Source organism: Sminthopsis crassicaudata, chromosome 2 (genome assembly GCF_048593235.1).
Source record: "Sminthopsis crassicaudata isolate SCR6 chromosome 2, ASM4859323v1, whole genome shotgun sequence".
Classification (NCBI taxonomy): domain Eukaryota; kingdom Metazoa; phylum Chordata; class Mammalia; order Dasyuromorphia; family Dasyuridae; genus Sminthopsis; species Sminthopsis crassicaudata.
Window position 1 is genome coordinate 210,569,567 of NC_133618.1, and position 18,065 is coordinate 210,587,631.

An 18,065-nucleotide genomic window follows, 5' to 3' on the forward strand; every position below is an offset into this window, starting at 1 on the left:
TGCATAATTGGGGATACAAAGAAAGACAAAAATATTGTCTTTGCTCTGAAGGAGTTTATATTCTAAGGTGGTGGTGGTGGTGGTGGAAAAATAAATATAACTATATTGATACAAGGTGGGTACAATGCAAATATTAAAACCTAGCAACATTCTTTAAGAGATCTGATAGCAAAGATATATATCGATAGATAGATAGTTAGATAGATAGATAGATATATCTATATCTATATTTATATCTATATCTATATCTATCTATATATTTTATTTTTTTTTTTCCTCTGGATTAAAGATTTGTTTTTTTCCTTCTTCCATATATAAAGAGTATTACTATATTGTATGTGGGACCTAGGATCTGGTTAGTGTTTATGAGATAATTGTTTGTGGCTCTCATTTTAGAAATCACATTAATGACCACATTAAACTCATCACCTCTAATTTCATCAACAAGGTGATATCTAAAGCCCAGTTTGATACCACTTCTTCCAGCTTCTCTTGTTTTTGTTTGGAGGGGTTTAAGGATGGTTTACCAAACTCCCAATGCCTTCCCTTATATAAGAGGGTAGAAATTGGACTTTTCAACTTACTCTACTTTGTACAATCAAGTCTATATGAGTATATAGTATATCCACATGAGTATAATTCCACTGGACTTAATGTTAGGAACCCCTATATTCCCTGCCCCCCTCCTACTTTTCTATATCCTTTTTTGTACTTGCCTCAAAATTGGGAATTCCTTGAGGGTAGGGACTGTCTTCATATTAATTGTACCTCTAGCACTTACTACAGTTCCTGGCATGTAGTAAGTACTTTATATATTTATTGGATTGGATTGAATATAAATTATTGTCCTGATTATGTTCATATTATTCTTCATCAATTTTTAAAAGTTATTAAAATTGATCATATTAATATTATATTCTATACATATATATACTAATTTATATAGATTATGTTGATATAATATCAATTTTTTGATAATATAACACAAATCTGTATTGCTAGTATAGTAATATGCTATGTTTCTACTCATTTTACTCTGCACCAGTTCATATAAATCTTTTCATGTCTTTTTGAAATAATCTATTTCCTTATTTCTTCTACTACAATACACAATACATTCATATATTATATCTTATTCAGCCAGTCCTCAATTAATGGTCATTCCTTTATCTTCAGTTTTCTTGTCACCATAGAAAAACTTGATTTAAACTGTTTTTGTACATAAAAGACTTTCCCCTCTTCCTATGGTTTCTTTAGGGTATAATCTTAGCAGTGGCAAAATTATAGATATAGTTTGGTCAAAATACATGCAGTGTTTAGCAACTTTTTGTGTGCAACTTCAAATTGCTTTTAGAATGGTTATACAGGTCAATCAAATGTATCTATTTTCCCATAGCTTTTCCAATGTTTGTTATTTTCTCTTTTTTTCATTAATACCATTCTGGTATATGAAGTAGAATCTCTGAATTGCTTAAGTTTACATTTTTTAATTAGCAGGATTTTTTTTTTATATGGATATAAATAGCCTGATTTTCTTTCTTTAAGAACTATCTGTTCATTTTCTTAGATCATTTATCAGTTGGGGAATGAGTCTAATTCTCCTAAATTAATTCTTTTTTTTTAATAATGGTTTTTATTTACCAGATATATGCATGGGTAATTTTACAACATTGACAATTGCCAAACCCTGTGTTCCAATTTTTCCCCTCCTTCCCCCCTTCCCCCACCCAGATGGCAGGCCGACCAATACATATTAAATATATTAGAGTATAAATTAAATACAATATATGTATACATGACCAAACGGTTGTTTTGCTGTACAAAAAGAATCGGACTTTGAAATAGTGTACATTTAGCCTGTAAAGGAAATCCAAAATGCAGGCGGACAAAAATAGAGGGATTGGGAATTCTATGTAGTGGTTCATAATCATCTCCTAGAGTTCTTTTACTGGGTGTAGCTGGTTCAGTTCATTACTGCTCTATTGGAACTGATTTGGTTCATCTCATTGTTGAAAATGGCCACATCCATCAGAATTGATCATCTTATAGTCTTGTTGCCATGTATAATGATCTCCTGGTCTTGCTCATTTCACTCAGCATCAGTTCATGTAAGTCTCTCCAGGCCTTTCTGAAATCATCCTGAATTAATTCCTTATATGTCTTGGAAATTAGTTCTTTATCAGTGAAACATTACACAGAGATTTCTCCCAGATAATCATTCATTTTAATTTTAGCTTTATTAGATTTGTGGAAAAGATTTAAAATTTTATGTAACCAAAATTTCTTCTAGGATATTTTCTGTTCTTTGATCATGAATATTCTCATCCATAGACCTCATAGGTAATTTTTTCCATGTTTCTCTAATTAGTTTATGATGTGACCTCAGATCTTATCTTGTATAATATGCGAGGCCTTGGTCTTTATATAATTTTCATATTGCTATCTAAATTTCCCAGCAATTTAAAAAAATTCACTGTCGTAAGTCCTTATTCCATTTCCTGGAGTCTTGGGGTTTAGAATTTTAGGATACTAGGTACATTTGGCTTTATAAGTTTTGTAAGATTCTGCTTCTTTGGTAGATCTATTTTTTCCTTAACAAATACCAGATTTTCATTATTTTAAAATATTCTAATTTAAAGTTTTGAGTACCAAATTCTACCTTCTCTCTCCACTTCTTGAGATGGTATGTAATCAGGTATAAGTTCTATATGTGCAATTATGTAAAACATTTCTATATTAGTCATTTTGTACAAGACAACTCAAAAGGAAAACAATGAAAGGGAAAAAAGAAAAACAACATGCTTCAGTTTGTATTCAAATAATATCAATTCTTTCTCTGGAGATGGGTAATATGCTTCATCACTAGTCCTTTGGGATTATGTTGGATCATTGTATTGCTGAGACTAGCTAAGTTATTCATAGTTCTTCAACAAACAAAATTGCTTTTACAATGTACAGTGTTTCCCTGATGCTGTTCACTTTATGATGTATCAGTTTATGTAAGTCTTTCTAGGTTTTTCTGAAATCATCCTGCTTGTCATTTGATATATAGCACAATAATGTTCCACCACAATCATATACCATAGCTTGTTTAGCCATTCTCTCACTGATGGGCATCCCTTCAATTTCTAATTCTTAATCACCACAAAAAGAGATGCTTTAAATATTTTTGTACAGATAGGTCCCTTTCTCTTTTTTGGAATGTTAGAACTAGCAGTGCTATTGCTGGATCAAAGAGTTAGTTACATAGCCTTTTGGGCATAGTTCCAAATTGTTCTTCAGAACAGTTAGATCAGTTCACAACTCCACCCGTTGTGAATTAGTGTCCTAGTTTTTCTACCCGACTTCCAGCATTTTTCTTTTTTTGTCATGTTAGCTAATCTGGTGTCAGATGATACCTCATAGTTGTTTAAACTTGCATTTCTCTAATCAAGTGAGTTAGAACATTTTTTTTTTTAATATGGCAATAGATAGCTTTGATTCCTTAGTCTGAAAATTGCCTATTCTTATCCTTTGGCCATTTATCAATTGGTAGATGTCTTGTATTTTTATAAATTTGAATCAGTTCTTTATATATTTGAGAAATGAGGCCTTTGTCAGAGATACTTGTTACAGATTTCTCTATCCCCTCTCTTCCAGTTTTTTGCTTTCCTCATAATTTTGGTTCCTTTGCTTTTGTTTGTGCAAAACTTTAAAATTTTATTTAATTAAAACTATCCATTTTATATTTTATAATGCTTCTGTATATCTTCTTTGCTCCAAAATTCTTCCCTTATTCATAAATCTGACAGATAAACTATTCTATGCTCTCTTAATTTGCTTATGTTATCACCCCTTAGCTGAAAATCATGTACCCCTTTTGATCTTATCTTGGCATACAGGGTGAAATTTTGTTCTATACCTAGTTTCTGCCATATTATTTTCCAGTTTTCCCATAGTTTTTGTCAAAAATTTGTATCTTTGGGTTTACCATATATTAGATTACTATAGTTATTTACCATATGGCTATTTATATGGATTTACCAAATAATATATTACTATGGTCATTTGTGATAATGTAATTTGTATCTAATCTATTTCACTGATCCATTATTCTATTTCTTAGACAATACCAAATTATTTTGATTAATGATTTATAATATAGTTTGAAGTCTGGTATGAATAGACCACTTTCTTTTGCATTTTTTCCCATTGATTCCTTTGATATCCTTGAAGGTTTGTTCTTCCAAATAAAATTTTGTTATTGTTTTTCTAGTTCTATAAAATATTTTCAAAATAGTTTGTTTGGTATGTCATGGGATAAATACATTAGGTAGAACTGTCATTTATATTACATTGGATCAGATTACCCATGAGCAATTAATATTTTTCCAGTTGTTTAGATCTGACTTTATTTGTATTAAAAATATTTCATAATTGTGTTTATATAGTTCCTGAGTTTGTCTTGGCAAGTAGACTCCTAAGTATTTCAAATTGTCTACATTTATTTTAAATGGAAATTTATTTCATCTCAGGCTGCTAAAAAGCACTAAATTGTTTTAATAACTGTTTTGTAGTATATTTTGAGATTTGGCACTTCTTGACCCCTTTAGTTTCCATTTATTTTAATTTGTTTTTATTTTTTAAGAAACAATATGACTTTTGTTATTATTTTTCTAGTTTTTTTTCTAATTACTTTGGTAGTTGGTTGGTATGGTATTAAATAAATGTGCTAATTAGGGTATAGTGTTTAATACATTGACTTGTCCTATTTGTGAGCAATTCAGATCCTTTTTTACTTCTATAAAAGAGTGGTTTGTAGTTATATTTATATAGTGCTTGTGTGTCTAAAAAGTAGTCTCCCAAATATTACATACATTCTGTTCTAATTTTAAGTGGAATTTCTTTTCCCATCTTATCTTATTTTTTTTGAATTATAAAGAAATGCTAATGATGTTTTTGTGTATCGATTTTATATCCTGATAGTTTGTTAAAGTTGTTAATTGCTTCAATTAGCTTCTAGTTGACTTTGTAGGGTTCTTCAAATGTCTCATCATATCATTTGCACAAAATGATGATTACTTTGTTTCTGTTATTCTCTCAATTTCATTTTTTGTAGTTTTATTTCTACACCCAGTATTTCTCATACTTTGGGCAAAAGAGTTTCTTTAAAAAAAATCCTTTATTTCTTTACCTATTGTGTTCTTTATCATTTGTGATACTGGTGATTTATCCTTTCTTCACAATCAAGTTATATAGTGTTTTAGCTAATTTTTTTTTCAAAAAATTAGTTCCAAGGTTTTCAGTTAAGTTTTGTTTTAAATTTTGTTAATTTCTTGCTATTTTTGGATACTATGCTTCTTGATGTAGGACAAGATTACATTAGCTTTTTTGAGTGCAACATCACTCTACTCATCCATTGAGCTTTAAGTCCATTAAACTAACATCTTTTTTTTAACAACTATTTTGTAATTATTTTTGCACTTGTGAAGTTGATTTGTTGTATTCAAGGGTAAGACTATTTATCCTTACAAAATTTCTACCTCAGAGCTGACAAATTGACTCACAAAATTCATCAAGTCAATAAGTTTAAAATGTAATTGGGAAATGCTTAACAAAATAAACAGAAATAGAACAGAACTTAAATAATGTCAAGTTGTAGTTTTCTGAGTCAATATAAAGGGATCTGTTTCTTTTTGAGTTTTTCACCATTGCTCACTGTTTGTTTCTCTTAGCTTTGTATCATTTGTAAATCTGTACATCCCATCTATGATAATGACTTTAAGTTATTGATAAAATGTTTATTAGCACAGGGATATGAAGAGATCCTTAGGCTATTCCACTGGGGGTAACCAGCAACATTGACATTGAGCTATTAGCAATTGTTCTTTGATTCCAACTTCTCCAGGAATTCTGAATACATCTCATGTATTAATTTTCCAGTCCACATCTTTTCATCTCCACAAAAATAATAAGAGATACTTTATCAAAAGTTTTGCTAAGATTTAGGTAATTTCTACCTATAAGATTGCCCTCATACTTTAGTAGTTTTGTTCAAAGAAAACATGAGGTTAATTTGCCATTCCCTAACTGGTTCTTTGGAAACACTATTTCCCAGTCTAGAAGTTCAAAACCATATCTACAATGAATCATTCTTTGAGTTTTACCAGAATCAAAGTATAGCTCTGTTTAGTGACTCTTGCCATTTTGAAAATCAAGATGCTTACCCTTCTCTATATCTAATGATATCTTTCCTGTTCCTATAATCCTTCAAATGCTACTAATAGTTGCTCAGAAATAACAACCTATCTGTTTATTCTCTGGTTCAATAAACATTCATTAAGCATCTATTCTGGAGAAAAAGGGATTATACACTAGTGTACTTGCTAGTATGAAAAACATTTTCCACTGTGCCTATTTAGCATTATTTTCCTTTGGAAGTCACCTACTGAGAAGTCACAGAGCATTGTCTGGTACACTCTTTGAAAATTGCTTTTTCAGTCTTTTTTTTCTTTGATGGGGATCCAGCTCATTGTGTGGTGATATTTGGTCAAAGTCATGAAAAGTGACAGTGGACAGTTTTCCCTTCCACCTGCATATTATGTTTTCCAAAGCTCAGTGGTAGGGAAAATATTCAACACAAATGGGTGTGTAATCAATTTCACATGATTAACTATTCCCATAGTTATGTTATAGCATAAAGTAGACTTTATGAGAGTGAAAGGTGAGTTATACAATGATGAAATTTTTTTCAAAAGGAAAAAACAGTTTTTTCAAATGTAAACTAGCTCAATGGATATGTTGTCTGAGTTATAATCTGGATCTCTTGTTCTTTCTTGTTAGAAGAGGAAGCGAATAGGCATGAAAAAAAATGTAGCTCAGTAGAAGCTCAGCCATGTGCATTTGACAACCTGGGAATTTGATGGCTTCATTGCAATTACCTCTAGTCTTGGTGAAGACACTGATATTGATGAAGAATTTAAGCAACCAATAAATAATTTAAACTCTGAAGTGGCGATAATTATGATAAATCCTAATTCATCTTCCCTGATATTTGAATATTGGTGAACATCCTTTTCTTTTTGAAAGTCATTGCTTTTTTGCAATAGAATAATGACTTACACTAAGGATAATTGTAGAAATTGACCAATTAAAGGCACAGCACAAATTGCTCATGATTTCACTGATTTGCTATTGAGAATTACTCAGATTTTAAATTTAGATTACAATCATTAAAATAAATCTCATATATTCAATTCTCTATTATCTATGCTACAGGGAAAAGAAAATTTGGAAAAATGAATTATACAGATATTTCTCTTTTTCTCTCACTAGATATGAAAACTGCAAGAAAATAAGCCTGCCAACTTGACTTTAGTGGAAAATACGCTACTAAACTGGGAGTCAGGTAAGACCCAGCTTTTATCTCTATTATCTACCTTTGTTACCTTGAAGATATCACATATCAATCAATCAACAAACTCTATCAGTATCTACTATTTATGTCAGATACTCTGCTAAGCACCATAAATATAAATACAATAAATAAAACAAAGCCTAATTGCAAGGAGCTTATATTCCAATAGAAAGCAACAAAGACATTTAAGCATATACAGAATATATACAAAGAGAAGAAATGAAAAATAATTAATTCAAGGAAGTTTGAAAGGGAGGCAACTAACTTTTGAAAAGAATAGGACTAAATGGCTTTTAAGATCTTTAGATTTTTAAGATGCTTTAGATTAATGATCTTATGAGTTTATGTTTCCTGGCTCCAATACTTATCAGTTATATGACTCCAGGCAGTTATCAAGCTTCTCTGAGTCTCAGTTTCCTCATCTGGAAGTTATGATTACATTTGCTTATTTCAAATAATTGTTCTTAGAAAAAATACATTTATTATTATTTGAGTAATTGTTTCTTATGGATCTTGAAAATTCTTAGTAACTTAAATCAGAATTAAAAAAAAAAAAACTATTGTAAACCAAAGAAACTTACAATGGTCCTATATTTAGTACTGGAAAAGTTAGAACATGAATCTAATTACTCTTCTCTTCTAATATGGTATCTTTAGCCAAATGAACTATCTTGTTCTTTCTAAATATTGATCCTCTATTTTCCAGCTCAGTGCCTTTACACAGATTGTTTTCCATGCTTGATTATACTTTTTCTTCCACTCCATCTTTTTGAATCTGTCATTTTTTTAAAAGTGAGGAACAGTTCATGTACTATTTAATGTTTTTGGGGTTCCCCTTTTTATTAGTACTTGCTCCTTTCTGTCCAAATAATCATTTATATTATATGTCTAATTATGTATCCTTCCTTGACTTAGAATATAATCTAATTTAGGGTGAGTCTGTTCTTTTGTATTTGTGCCTTTTGCACAATATCTTGCCAGTACTAGGTGCTTAATAAATGCTTCTTGGACTGGATAGAATAGAATTAAACTGATTTTGGATTCTGAGCTGCTTTGAATTCCATTATTTGTGTTTTAAGTAAGCTATGTTTAATTTAAACACGGATTACATACTATTTAAAATAATATGAATGGACAGAACATTTTAAAGGGCAGCATTTTATGATAGGCTCTGAGGCTCAGCTGGAACATGGTACTGAAGGATTTTAAGTGGATCACACTTTCACTCCATTTCCTTATAGAAGATTGTTTTCTACAAAATAGTTTCCTTCTGCTACTGTCATTTGTTCTGGACTTGATTTGCTCCTAGGAATGTTACCCATTTGGTCATGTGGTGTCTATAACAAACTTTTCTTAGTTTGTATGACTGACTTTCTGCTCAGAGTCACACACATATATATTCATCTCAACCCACTTGAAAACCTTTATAGAATCAAAGACATATCCCAAGACCCTTTGGAAGGAGATAATTATAAGCAGTTATAATCAGAGCAGCATTGCTCTCAGTTCTCCCAGGAAGAAATCATTCAAGTCTGTACCACAAAAATTGTGGTTTAAATTTTTGTGCTGTGTACATCTGGCAAGGTTGCCCTCAGGAACTGCTAGGGAAGGAGGCTTCTAGTCATATCTGACATAAAATCTCAAGGGGAAAACATGCCTAAAAACCACCTTGACCACTAGAACTGTGGATTTGCTAGCACTGACAACTTGTTTCAAGTTCACCATAATTCTAAAAAGGAGTGGCATAATATTGACACAAAGAGGACATTCTTCATAACATTGTCCTTGGTGCTACTATCAGAGATTTGCTGCATTCAATGCAATGCAACAATTCTTATGTTGTTTGTTTCATAGTGAATATTTCTTTGCAAAACATTAAATTGAATCCCTTTTCTTGAAACTGCATACACACAAGCTAATTTGTGTTCTTAGTGGATGGGCTAATAATGTCTTATGTTGCTTGAGCTTGAGGGTGTGTCATTTAGAGTAGGAAAGACAGTGACAATAGTGGGTGATTTATTCATAACTATAAGGTTTGAAAAACACTTTACAAACATTTGATCTTCACAGCAATTTTTTTGAGATAAAGTGTGATTATTATCCTCATTTTTTTCAGATGATAAATTTGGGGGTTGCTATAGTTAATTAATTACTATTATTAAAATTCATAACCATCATTATGGTTAACTTACAGCTAACAAGGGACTCAAACTGATGACAATTCTAGTGCTTTTCCCACTCTGTGTGTCTCTTTAGATGATGAGTGGAAAGAGTTCAACATCTCTTTAGAAAATCATTACTTGCCTTAATTCACATTAGGAGTAGTGAAGAGAGTTTATGTGGTTTGATATAAATGGAGTTATTCAAATGATAATGAGAACTATTAATATGATCAGATTGAATGATCTTAAAATAATTTCATTGCATTTGTGTTCTTGGTGAATGTGTTAATATATTTATGCTGCTCAAGCCTGACGGTCTGTCATCTTGAGACATGAGTGAGAAAGAACCTTCCATAGTAACAAAGTTTGTTCAAATTATTCAGTTGTTTTAGTCATGCCTGACTGTGATCTTATTTGGGATGTTCTGGGCAAAGATACTAGAGTGGCTTGCTACTTTGTGCTCTAATTTTACAGATTAGGAAACTGAGACAGACAGGATTAAGTGACTTGTTCAGAATCACATATAATGTCTATAACAAAGTGGTAAATAGAGAAGTCTATAACAATACAATTTGTCTACAACAAAGTAGTAAACAGAGAAGTAAAGTGAATTCATGATACATTACATACCTATATTCTACTACTTCTCTAAAAAAAGTTGGAACATGATTCACCATTAATCTTCTGAAGTCATAATTTTGTCATTTAAGTCTAAGATTTACAATGTTATTTTCTTTGACATTGGGGACACCGTGTTAATTGGTACAGTTGTGCTTATTTTGCTCTATATTAGTTCATACAAGCCTATTCAGAATCTTTCATATTCATTGTATTTTCAAGTGCAAAAAAATTATATTTATATATCTCTCTCATTTTAAAACAGTCCTAAGAAAGAGAACAGGCATTTTGACTATTTCACTGATGGAGAAGTTCAAGCATCACCTACATAAACTTTTTTTTCTAATCCTTTCAACTGCAAATGCCTTCTCCCTAAATTACTATGTATCAAAGTGTTTTGCATCTATATGCTTCATATTTACTCTACAAAGACTATATGTGTATTTCTCATATCTTTAGTTATAATATAAGCTCCTTGAGAGCAGAATTTTTTTTTTTTTTTTTGCATCCTTAGTGCCTAACATAATGCCTGACACTGATTAGGTACTTAGTAGATGCTTATTGATTGAGTCTTTTGCTTGAATTTACTTAGTTTGTCAATTTAGAGACCAGGATACCATCCCAGGTTTTTTTACTCTAAATCCAGGGCTTTCCCCTTATATCGTGGTCTGGACTGTGATTGATGATATTTCCCACCATCTGTTGTCCAGTCTCCTCTTTTGCATCCCTGTTTCAATGTGATCTCTGAGGATGAGGAAATTTAACACTTATCAAATCCATAAAGAAAGATCCTTGCTCCAGCATCTGATCAAGGTACTGAAATGTACTGAGTGAGAGCTAAATCAGTAAGAAAGCATAACTTTACACAGAAAACCAAGTATCTTTGCACTACTTTAGATAATGAAGGAAATGAATAATAGAGGAATGGAGGTTTCTGAATATCACTAATCAATTTGTTTCATAGTTTTGTTTTGTTGTTTGAGGGGAAGGTAAATGATAATAGCTAGCATTTTTAAAACCACTTACCACTTCAAGTTTTGCAAGATATTTTATAGATATTATCTTATTGCATCCTCACAACAATACAGAGAAGAAAGTACCACAGGTATCAGTATTTCCAATTTATATATTAAAGAAACCGAGTCTTGAAGGTTAAATGATACCTATAGTCATATCTAATAATCTATCTAGCCTTTATCTAATATCTAATAATTATAAAAAGCAGGATTTAAATCCATGTCTTCCTGACTTAGTTCAGTATTCTAACTATTTAGTCATGCTGCTTCTTAAAAATAAATGAGATGGACTGCTTTTTCTTTTTCTTTTAACATTAGTCAATATCCTCTTATCTGTGAATAAAAGTCATGCTAAGGGCTCAAAGACTTGTACTAGCAGAACCATTATGTTTATATTCCTCTAAATAATTTATGCCATGTCTTCCAAATGCCCCCAAGGAAGAAATTCCTTTTTCTGCATTTTCCCTCTTTCCTCAAAACATATAGCTTTAGAAATCAGCCTGATTATCTGAAGAGCACTGTCTCTGCTGGCAGTCTCACAATGGGCAGATCTCAGCATATTTTAAAGATTCATTAAAAATCTTTTTTTAAGCTCAAATCTCTCCCCTCTCAAAACTATTGAGAAGATAAGCAATATAACAAATACAACATGTGAAGTCCTGCAAAACACATTTACATATTACCTGTGTTGTCAAAAAATATAGTAAGAGACAAAGAAGGTAGACAAAATTAACAATCTGCTTGATAGTTCATTAGTTCTCTCTGGAGGTGGTTAACACTTTTCACCATGGGTCCTTTGGATTTACTTTGGCTTTTTCTATTGATCAAAGTAGCAAAGTCTTTGATGGTCATCATTTCAATATTGCTATTACTGTGCACAGCAATTATACAATATTCTGTGTCTTCTTTTGGTTCTACTCATTTCACTTTGCATCAGTTCATGCAAATCTTCCCAGGCATTTTTGCTCACTCATCTTCTCATGTTGTTGCTGTTTAGTCATTTTCAGTCATGTCTTCATGACCCCTTTTAGGGTTTTCTTGGTAAAGATACAGGAGTGGTGGGGCAGCTATTTTTTTTCCTCCAGCTCATTTTATAGATGAATAAACTGAGATAAACAGGGTTAAGTAATTTGTCCAGTTTCACTTAGGACAACTAGATTTGAACTCAGGAAGATGAATCTTCCTGACTCCTGGACTGGTACTCCCTGTGCCACCGAGTTGTCCTCTTTTTTTCTTATCGAAATATTCTATGACAATCATTCCATATTTATTCAGCTATTTCCTAATTGATTACCTTGTCTTCAATTTCCAATCTTTGCTACTGCAAAAAGAGCTGCTACAAATATTTTTGTATATATATATATATATATATATATATATGCATATATATATATATATATATTCACGTAGAATATGTATTATTTCCTTTCTCCATATCTTTGATATACAAACCTATTAGTGGTATTGCTGGGTCAAAGGGTATGCACAATTTTATAGTTCTTTGTGCATTGTTCCAAATTTCTCCAATTTGAACACCAGTTCACAGAACTACGACTAGTTCATCAGTGTCCTGTTTTTCTACACCCTCTCCAGCATTTATCATTTTCCTTTTCCACATTGCTAGCCAATCTGACAAGTGTGAGGTGGTATTTCAATTGTTTTAATGTATATTTCTCTAATCAATAATGATTTAGAACAGTTTTTTTAATGTGACTTTTGATAGATTTAATTTCTCTTTCTGAGAAAGCCTGTTCACATCCTATGACCATTTATCTATTGGGGAGTGACTTTCATTTTTATAAGTTTGGCTCACTTCTCTGCATATTCAATAAATGTAAAATTCAGCTTGTTAAATGATTTTATATGTGCATAAATACCATCCTGGGAGAAAATGTAAGCCTTATCATTGTAAGGAATTCAAAGAACACACTTTTCCATGAAATTGTTCTTTCTTCTTTAGTATAAGTACTATATACCTTAGTAGGAGCAAAAACTAATTATCCCTTCCTTTTCTCCTTCAAATGATGTTTATTAGAACTTCTTATTTGATTCTGAAAATGACAGCATATAGATGACCTGAAGAAACAAGGGTTTAGAACCATATCTTGAGCCACCCACCCACATTAGTCCTGACAGTTGCCAGAAATGGTAAATACCATTTCTCCTATTATCCAGGTTTTTTTTTTCAAATTAGTAAATAACTTAGAAATAATGACACCAAAAATTGATTTCACATGCACAGTCATGGACTAAACAAGGGACTGGGACTTGCCTGGGACTATCCTTTCACACACTGCAGAAATGGACAGCATAACTTTTCCCAGCGTTAGTCACTGAATCCCAAGTGATCTGCCCTAACAGGAAGTATGAACAAATGGGAATTTATTCACCAGAGCATTTGGGATAATGTCAAAAAGTACCTCCTTTGTAGAATGAATAGGTATATATATTTTGAAGCACATTTCACCATACATTTCCTTTTCACTAACTTTTTCCAAATCCTTTAAAAATGCACCTGTTTGAATGTGCCATAGACCCAAGGTCAAAATTTTGGAGGAATTATTGAAGCAAAACTTTTTCACTGATTGTAAGAATTTTCCCAAAGCAAACAAACCCAAAAATGAATATGATGAAGTCATATTAATGGAAAGAGTGCTGGATTTGGAGTTAGAAAAACTGAGTTCAAATCTCAGTTCAGACTTTTCACAGTGTTGGACTCTTTGTAACCTCATTTTTCAGTTTTCCTCTTTAAGATACTGGAGTATTTTGCCAGTTCCTTTGCCATCTTACAGAAGAAGAAACTGAGGCTACACGGTTAAGTGATTTGCCTAGAGTCACATGGATAGTGTTTAAGCCTAGATTTGAACTGGGTCTTCCTGATTCCAGACTCTGCTCTCTGTCCACTGTGCAGTGCCCCAAATCCCAGTGCTACCTGTATTACCTTGGGTGACTGATTTTACTTTTTTGGATCTCAGTTTCTTCATCTGAAAAAAACTGCAAGATCCTTGTGTAAGTTTAATGGGCTCCTGGCAAACCGAGGGAGTGGTGCATGATGAAAGATTGAGCTCTGCAGCACTGGAAAGAGCATGCACATTGAGGAGATCACAGACCCATTTGACTAACATCTTAATTGCAGGTTCAGTAATTGATTCAAGAGAATGATTGCAGCTGGTGACCATTTGAAAGAGCAGACTTGTGAAATCCCCACAGATTACCACAGAAGTCTGTGAGCTTCTTATTCTAAATTTAGACTCCATGTTAGTTTCACTTACTATTCTAGCTCTCCAACATCTCTCTTTGACTGTTGATCTCCACTAGCAAAACATTGGTGTAATATTTCTATGTGATAACCCATTTGAGATGACTACTAACATTTATTAGAAGCAATACTGGGTCAGATGAAATCTATAGGTCCGAAGTGGTTGTTGGTCTTGGTTCTCCCATGCATTAACCATATGAATTTTGGCATCATTTAGCTGCTTCAAATTAATTTTCATCATTTGTATAATAGGGATAATGTTACTTGCATTTACTATTCGGAGATCTTGTAAAGATGGAATAAGATAACACGTAGAAAGGTTTAATGGGCCGAGCCAGGAGACTGATGAGATAATTGAATGCCTGTTCTGACCACAGTCCTTTTCTCCGTTTGAAAGTTTCCCTCCATGACATCTCACAAGCTTCATCACCTGCTACAGTGGTGATACAGACTCAGATACCTTAGCATGTGGACTTTGCACAAACTTACTCATGCTTCCATAAAACAAAAAACGGGGAATTATTGTTAAGGACCACGCCTAGGCGAGGGGGCAGGTCAATTCTCCAAGAGCCTCCACAGCTGTGAATCATAACACTTGAAGGAGCTACAAAGCAGAAGTTCCTTTTGGATTGGGAATGAAATAAATTGGAGGCAGAGAGAAGAGAAGAGAAGTCAGAGAAGGCAACGCCTCTCAGTCTCCTTGTATCATTATCATCCTCTCACATGAAGAGATCCATTCTACAGGTCTGAGTTAGACCTCCAGCAGGCACTGGCAGGTGGCTCCCATATCACAACAGAAAAGAATTTTAAATTTATTAAATCATAGGATCACAAAAGTAGGATTGGAAGAAACCATTAAAGGAAGTATTAATTACAAAAAAAAATTTAGAAGATTCTAGGCTAAGATCTTGCCCATTGATTTTTTGATTCAGATGGAATTCTTCAATGTGTCATTTTTGGTGATGCAGATGTGCAAAGTTAGAGAATTTATCCAAAATGTTGATATGGACTATTTGTGGTCGATCTGTGGCAGAGTATTTCGAGCTCAAATTGGTCTAATCAGCCACAGTTGGATATTCCGTAATTTGACTCTAATATAGTGATGTAATTTTGTCCTCTTTGAGGATGAAGGATAACAATCAACCATTTTCAGGGGGTGTATTATAACTAGGCTCTTAAGACCCTTAAAGCTTTTGCACAGCAAGTCTATTTTAATAGCTATTGTACAAACAAGTTAAGCAAACCATATTCAGTGGAATAAATATAGGAAAAAAAGAACAGAATAAAATCAGATCTATCTGGGATAATAAATGGGTTAAGAGTAAGAATTTATTTTGATACTCAATAGAAAATAATTTATTGGTAAACTTTCATCATTGATATAGATATCTAATGACTATAAAAATGAAAACAGAGCATAACAACACATTTTAAACCTGAGAGAAGTCATACAACATGTATCCAGGACAAGTAGCATGAAATGAGCTTCAAATGCTGCTTCAGAAGTCAAGGATAGAGCTGAACAAAATGGCGAGAAGACCAAAAAGTTCACCTAGTGTTGTGGAAGCTGGGGCTAGAAGTGCAACATCTACTAGCTTCTAATTTTTATCTAATTATTCTTGTATAATAGATTCTAACCTCAGTTGTTTCTAAACTATTGAATGATTGTAAAGTGTTACCAATACCTTCTGTATTTTGGTGCATGGGACAAAGTGCTTAGTTATCTCTAACCCGAATTAAGGCTCCATAATATAATACATTTTATAGTTTTATTAAGTATAATCTGACAATAATGAGATCTGCACTGGAATTTTTAGATCTTTTTACCATGAAAACTTAGCTCAAGTGGGGGACATAACTAATAAAGGAGGAGATGAGCTTAAAACTCATTTTAAAACTCGGCTTAAATACCTCCAGAGAAGGGGAATCTGTTATCTCTTAAAGAAGGCCATTTTACAGTAATAGATGCATTTGGTTTTTGAGGAGTTTTTGATTTTTGGCACTAGTAATTCTTTGGATTTAATAGACTGTTAGTAGACAGACTATGCATGTGTGTGTGTGTGTTTTACAAAAGGTTAAAGGATGGAATATTTTAAAGATTAACAAACATGAAATAGGGAATATATTTGGAAATCAATTCATGCTGCCAATATAAGCTCAAGTGGATGGCTTCATGTCTATGACTATTTCCCTTCCCTCTCCTATTATTCTGTTATTTTTCCTTTGGTAATCTGTTCCCTTTTTTCAGAAACAGGAGATCTTTCCATTCTATGAGAAAAGATTATAGCTTCTTTCTTCAATTCAATTTAACAAAACTCATTAAGTGTCTCTCATGTGTCAGCCTGTCAATAAGTATTTATTAACTTCACTTACTATGTTCCAGAAACCATGTTAGACTCTAGATATAAAAGACAAAAGCAAAATTATTAGTCTCTTTCCCCAGGAGCATGTATACTATTTAGCAGAAAGAACATGAACATTTAGTTTTTAAAGTTTCCTTATCTGCAACATGAAGAAATCAGACTGATACCTTGAGTCCCCAATAGGTCTAACTCCTAGAATCTACTTAAGTTCAACACATAACTTCACAATTATCCTTTATTATCCCTTATTCCTTATAATGGTTTTGATATATTGGGGTATTGGCATAAGAAATTAAATGAGAATTTTGGGGGAGTTTTGTGAAAGCTGTAGATGACATATGAAGGCTAGTAAATGACAGTGAAAAAGTTGAAACACAGAGATGCATAAAATCTATGCATGTTATTTTTACTTAATATTGACTTATATATAGCTTATGACCAAATATTTAAACTCAATTTTACAGTAAGGTGCTGTAAACACTTCATAATGGAAAAAGAAAACATTCAGACTTTTGATATGAAGGGATGATCAAAAATGATTTTCCAGATCACAGGGATGTTGCCCCTTATCCCCAGAAGTTTGAAGAGTTTCTTGGAATTGAAAAATTGAGGGTTATTACTATTATTGGTCAAGACCTGGGGATAGTGGAAAATTTAAAATCTTATTTTGCTGTTCCTTAGTCACTGTCAACTCTTTGTGACCACTTTTGGGGTTTTCTTGGTGAAGACCCTGAAGCAATTTACCATTTCCTTCTCTAGCTTATTTTAAAATCGAAGATACTAGGCAAATAGGATTAAGTGATTTGCCCAGGTTACATAGTTATAAATTCTTAGGCCAGATTTGGACTCAGGTCTTCCTGACTCCTATCCTGCCATTCTATCCACTGTGTAACATTAGCTGCCCTAAGAACTTATATCATTTATTAAAACATTTTTAAACTGATGTATTCTGTTGTTACAACCATTTCCAAATACATTCTCCTCCATTCCTTGTCTAACAAAGGATAAAAAAAAGAAAAGCAGGTTAGCAAAATTAACTAAGCACATCACCTGAGTTTGAAAGTCTATGAAATGTTTCATACGCATCATCCCTCACATGTGCAGACAAGGGGAGGGTGGTTAATACTTTTATTTTAGACATAGAAAATTCTCCCTTGATTAATGAAGCATGAATGAAAGTTTTAATACACTGGAATTTACCTGAGCAGGGAGCTCAGGCTTTATTTCTGCAAAGGATAACAGCATTACAAT

General features: G+C 32.5%; 1 protein-coding gene across 6 annotated transcripts in view; it reads left to right on the forward strand.

Moving 5' to 3' along the window:
* The window catches only part of RASGRP3 (RAS guanyl releasing protein 3), a 136,666-nt gene that overhangs the window by 44,570 nt on the left and 74,031 nt on the right, over positions 1 to 18,065 (forward strand). For all 6 annotated transcript variants that reach the window (XM_074288164.1, XM_074288161.1, XM_074288163.1 and 3 more), the window contains exon 2: positions 7,315 to 7,387. The gene's annotated coding sequence lies outside the window, so the exon portion shown is untranslated. The remainder of the gene's footprint in view (positions 1 to 7,314; positions 7,388 to 18,065) is intronic.